Here is a 6,176-nt window from a genome sequence, read left to right as displayed (position 1 = left end):
GGGCGATGGGGATTGGAGCGATGGGGTGATGTGAGTTGGGGCGATGGGGATTGGAGCGATGGGGTGATGCGAGTCGGGGCGATGGATTGGAGCGATGGGGTGATGCGAGTCGGGGCGATGGATTGGAGCGATGGGGTGATGTGAGTTGGGGCGATGGGGATTGGAGCGATGGGGTGATGTGAGTTGGGGCGATGGGGATTGGGGCGATGGGGTGATGTGAGTTGGGGCGATGGGGATTGGGGCGATGGGGTGATGTGAGTTGGGGCGATGGGGATTGGAGCGATGGGGTGATGTGAGTTGGGGCGATGGGGATTGGAGCGATGGGGTGATGTGAGTTGGGGCGATGGATTGGAGCGATGGGGTGATGGGGCTTGGTGCGATGGATTGGAGCGATGGGGTGATGTGAGTTGGGGCGATGGGGATTGGAGCGATGGGGTGATGTGAGTTGGGGCGATGGGGATTGGGGCGATGGGGTGATGTGAGTTGGGGCGATGGGGATTGGAGCGATGGGGTGATGTGAGTTGGGGCGATGGGGATTGGAGCGATGGGGTGATGTGAGTTGGGGCGATGGATTGGAGCGATGGGGTGATGTGAGTTGGGGCGATGGGGATTGGGGCGATGGGGTGATGTGAGTTGGGGCGATGGATTGAAACAATTGATTGCGGCGAAGGGTGATGGGGCTTTGGGCGATAGATTAAAGAACAAAGAAAACCACAGCAGAGGAACAAACCCTTCGGCCCTCCAAGCCTGCACCGACCATGCTATCCAATTTAACTAAATCCCTCTATCCTTCCGGGGACTATATCCCTCTATTCCCATCCTATTCATGTATTTGACAAGATGCCCCTTAAAACTCACTATCTCATCCACTTCCACTCCCTCCCCCGGCAATGAGTTCCAGGCACTCACCGCTCTTTGTGTAAAAAATCTGCCTCATACATTTCCTTGCCCCTCACACCTTAAACCTGTGCTCCCAAGTAATTGACTTCCACCCTGGGAAAAAGTTTCTGACTATCCACTCTGTCCATGCCTTTCATAATCTTGTAGACTTCTATCAGGTCTCCCCTCAACCTCCGTCGTTCCAGTGAGAACAAACCAAGTTTCCCCAACCTCTCCTCATAGCTAACGCCCTCCATACCAGGGCAACATCCTGGTAAATCTTTTCTGTACCCTCTCGAAAGCCTCCACATCCTTCTGGTAGTGTGATGACCAGAACTGAACACCATATTTACCACAAAAGTGCGGCCTCACTAAGGTTCTATAAAACTGCGACATGACTTGTCAATTTTTAAACTCAATACCCTGGCCAATGAAGACAAGCATGCCGTATGCCTTCTTGACTACCTTCTCCACCTGCATTGCCATTTTCAGTGACCTGTGTACCTGTACACCCAGATCCCTCTGCCTATCAATACTCTTAAGGGTTCTGCTATTTACTGTATATTTCCTATCTGTATTAGACCTTCCAAAATGTATTACCTCACATTTGTCCGGATTAAACTCCATCTGCCATCTCTCTGCCCAAGTCTCCAACTGATCTATATCCTGCTGTATCCTCTGATGGTTCTCATCACTATCTGCAAATCTACCAACCTTTGTGTCATCCGCAAACTTACTAATCAATCCAGTTACATTTTCCTCCAAATCATTTATACTTATTACAAACATTGAGGGTTTATAGAACATAGAACATTACAGCGCTGAACAGGCCCTTCAGCCCACGATGTTGCGCCGACCAGTTAAAAAACAATGACCCACTAACCTAAACCAATCCCTTTCCATCCATAAACCTATCCACGGATCTCTTAAACGCCCCAAAACTAGGCGCATTTACAACTGCAGCAGGCAGGGCATTCCAATCCCTCACCACCCTCTGGGTAAAGAACCTGCCCCTGACATCCGTCCTATAACTACCACCCCTTAATTTAAAGCTATGCCCCCTCGTGCTAGCTTTCTCCATCCGAGGAAAAAGGCTATCACTGTCCACCCTATCTAAACCTCTAATCATCTTATATGTTTCAATAAGATCCCCTCTTAGCCGCCTTCTTTCTAATGAAAACAACCTCAAATCCCTCAGTCTCTCCTCATAGGACCTCCCCTCCATACCAGGCAACATCCTGGTAAACCTCCTCTGCACCCTCTCCAAAGCCTCCACATCCTTCCTATAATGTGGGGACCAGAACTGCACACAATACTCCAAGTGCGGCCGCACCAGAGTTGTGTACAGTTGCAATATGACGCTGCGACTCCTAAATTCAATCCCCCTACCAATAAACGCCAAGACACCGTATGCAGCAATGGGGTGACAGGGGTGATGTATTGGCCAGATGGGGTGATGAGAGTTGGGGTGATGGATTCGGGTAACACGGCAATGGGAGTTGGGGTGACAGATTGGGACAATGGGGTGATGGGAGTTGGGGCAGTGGATTCGGGTGATGGATTGGGGCAATGATGTGACGGGGGTTGGGGTGATGAGGTAATGGGGGTTGGGGCGACGGGGTGACGGGGGTTGGGGCGATGGGGTGATGGGGGTTGGGGCGATGGGGTGATGGGGGTTGGGGCGATGGGGTGATGGGGGTTGGGGCGATGGGGTGATGGGGGTTGGGGCGATGGGGTGATGGGGGTTGGGGTGATGGGGTGACGGGGGTTGAGGCGATGGGGTGACGGGGGTTGGGGTGACGGGGTGACGGGTTTGCGGTGATGGGGTGATGGGGGTTGGGGCGATGGGGGTGACGGGGGTTGGGGTGATGGGGTGACGAGGGTTGGGGCGATGGGGTGACGGGGTGACGGGGGTTGGGGTGACGGGGTGACAGGGGTTGGGGTGACGGGGGTTGGGGCGATGGGGTGACGGGGGTTGGGGTGACGGGGTGACGGGGTGACGGGGGTTGGGGTGACGGGGTGACAGGGGTTGGGGCGATGGGGTGACGGGGTGACGGGGGTTGGGGTGACGGGGTGACGGGGGTTGGGGCGATGGGGTGACGGGGTGACGGGGGTTGGGGTGACGGGGTGACGGGGGTTGGGGCGATGGGGTGACGGGTGACGGGGGTTGGGGTGACGGGGTGACGGGGGTTGGGGTGACGGGGTGACGGGGTGACGGGGGTTGGGGTGACGGGGTGACGGGGGTTGGGGCGATGGGGTGACGGGGTGACGGGGGTTGGGGTGACGGGGTGACGGGGGTTGGGGCGATGGGGTGACGGGGTGACGGGGGTTGGGGTGACGGGGGTTGGGGTGATGGGGTGACGGGGGTTGGGGTGACGGGGGTTGGGGCGACGGGGTGACGGGGGTTGGGGTGATGGGAGTTGGGTGACGGGGTGACGGGGTTGGGGCGACGGGGTGACGGGGGTTGGGGTGATGGGGGTTGGGGTGACGGGGTGACGGGGTGACGGGGGTTGGGGTGACGGGGGTTGGGGCGATGGGGTGACGGGGTGACGGGGGTTGGGGTGACGGGGGTTGGGGCGATGGGGTGATGGGGTGATGGGGGTTGGGGTAACGGGGTGACGGGGGTTGGGGTGACGGGGGTTGGGGTGACGGGGTGACGGGGGTTGGGGTGATGGGGGTTGGGGTGACGGGGTGACGGGGGTTGGGGCGACGGGGGTTGGGGTGATGGGGGTTGGGGCGATGGGGTGACGGGGTGACGGGGGTTGGGGTGACGGGGTGACGGGAGTTGGGGTGACGGGGGTTGGGGCGATGGGGTGACGGGGGTTGGGGTAACGGGGTGACGGGGTGACGGGGGTTGGGGTGACGGGGGTTGGGGCGATGGGGTGACGGGGTGACGGGAGTTGGGGTGACGGGGGTTGGGGCGATGGGGTGATGGGGTGACGGGGGTTGGGGTGACGGGGGTTGGGGCGATGGGGTGACGGGGTGACGGGGGTTGGGGTGACGGGGTGACGGGGGTTGGGGCGATGGGGGTTGGGGCGACGGGGTGACGGGGGTTGGGGTGATGGGGTGACGGGGGTTGGGGTGACGGGGTGATGGGGGTTGGGGTGATGGGGTGATGGGGGTTGGGGTGACGGGGGTTGGGGCGATGGGGTGACGGGGGTTGGGGCGATGGGGTGACGGGGGTTGGGGCGATGGGGTGACGGGGGTTGGGGTGACGGGGGTTGGGGTGACGGGGGTTGGGGTGACGGGGTGACGGGGGTTGGGGTGATGGGGTGACGGGGGTTGGGGTGACGGGGGTTGGGGTGACGGGGTGATGGGGGTTGGGGCGATGGGGTGATGGGGGTTGGGGCGATGGGGTGACGGGGGTTGGGGTGATGGGGTGACGGGGGTTGGGGTGACGGGGGTTGGGGTGACGGGGTGACGGGGGTTGGGGTGATGGGGTGACGGGGGTTGGGGTGACGGGGGTTGGGGTGACGGGGGTTGGGGTGACGGGGGTTGGGGTGATGGGGGTTGGGGTGACGGGGTGACGGGGGTTGGGGTGACGGGGTGACGGGGGTTGGGGTGACGGGGTGACGGGGGTTGGGGTGACGGGGGTTGGGGTGACGGGGTGACGGGGGTTGGGGTGACGGGGTGACGGGGGTTGGGGTGATGGGGGTTGGGGTGACGGGGTGACGGGGGTTGGGGTGACGGGGGTTGGGGCGATGGGGTGACGGGGTGACGGGGGTTGGGGCGATGGGGTGACGGGGCGATGGGGTGACGGGGGTTGGGGTGACGGGGGTTGGGGCGATGGGGTGACGGGGTGACGGGGGTTGGGCGATGGGGTGACGGGGCGATGGGGTGACGGGGGTTGGGGTGACGGGGTGACGGGGGTTGGGGTGACGGGGTGACGGGGGTTGGGGTGACGGGGGTTCGGGTGAGGGATTGGAGATGAGATGAGTTCCAGTCAGAAACTTTTGGTAACATCTTTCACCGATTGCCCAAAGTGATTTTCATCCAATGAATTAACCACAGTCGCATTGCCAGAAATGCATCTTGTAATTGGCACAGCAAGAGTGCAGCACCCCCTCAGCACTGACCCTCTGACAGTGCAGCACCCCCTCAGCACTGACCCTCTGACAGTGCAGCACCCCCTCAGCACTGACCCTCTGACAGTGCAGCACCCCCTCAGCACTGACCCTCTGACAGTGCGGCACTCCCTCAGCACTGACCCTCTGACAGCGCGGCACTCCCTCAGCACTGACCCTCTGACAGTGCGGCACTCCCTCAGCACTGACCCTCTGACAGTGCAGCACTCCCTCAGCACTGACCCTCTGACAGTGCGGCGCTCCCTCAGCACTGACCCTCTGACAGCGCGGCACTCCCTCAGCACTGACCCTCTGACAGTGCGGCACTCCCTCAGCACTGACCCTCTGACAGTGCGGCACTCCCTCAGCACTGACCCTCTGACAGTGCGGCGCTCCCTCAGCACTGACCCTCTGACAGTACGGCACTCCCTCAGCACTGACCCTCTGACAGTGCGGCACTCCCTCAGCACTGACCTTCCAACAGTGCGGCGCTCCCTCAGCACTGACCCTCTGACAGTGCGGCACTCCCTCAGCACTGACCTTCCAACAGTGCGGCGCTCCCTCAGCACTGACCCTCTGACAGTGCGGCACTCCCTCAGCACTGACCCTCTGACAGTGCGGCACTCCCTCAGCACTGACCTTCCAACAGTGCGGCACTCCCTCAGCACTGACCTCTGACAGTGCGGCGCTCCCTCAGCACTGACCCTCTGACAGTACGGCACTCCCTCAGCACTGACCCTCTGACAGTGCGGCACTCCCTCAGCACTGACCCTCTGACAGTGCGGCGCTCCCTCAGCACTGACCCTCTGACAGTGCGGCGCTCCCTCAGCACTGACCCTCTGACAGTGCGGCGCTCCCTCAGCACTGACCCTCTGACAGTGCGGCGCTCCTCAGCACTGACCCTCTGACAGTGCGGCACTCCCTCAGCACTGACCCTCTGACAGTGCGGCACTCCCTCAGCACTGACCCTCTGACAGTGCGGCACTCCTCAGCACTGACCCTCTGACAGTGCAGCACTCCCTCAGCACTGACCCTCTGACAGTGCGGCGCTCCCTCAGCACTGACCCTCTGACAGCGCGGCACTCCCTCAGCACTGACCCTCTGACAGTGCGGCACTCCCTCAGCACTGACCCCTCTGACAGTGCGGCACTCCCTCAGCACTGACCCTCTGACAGTGCGGCGCTCCCTCAGCACTGACCCTCTGACAGTACGGCACTCCCTCAGCACTGACCC

Source organism: Carcharhinus amblyrhynchos, unplaced genomic scaffold (assembly GCF_965287045.1).
Source record: "Carcharhinus amblyrhynchos unplaced genomic scaffold, sCarAmb.v2.hapA scaffold_859, whole genome shotgun sequence".
In the NCBI taxonomy this organism is placed as follows: Eukaryota; Metazoa; Chordata; class Chondrichthyes; order Carcharhiniformes; family Carcharhinidae; genus Carcharhinus; species Carcharhinus amblyrhynchos.
This window is presented reverse-complemented; position numbering follows the sequence as displayed.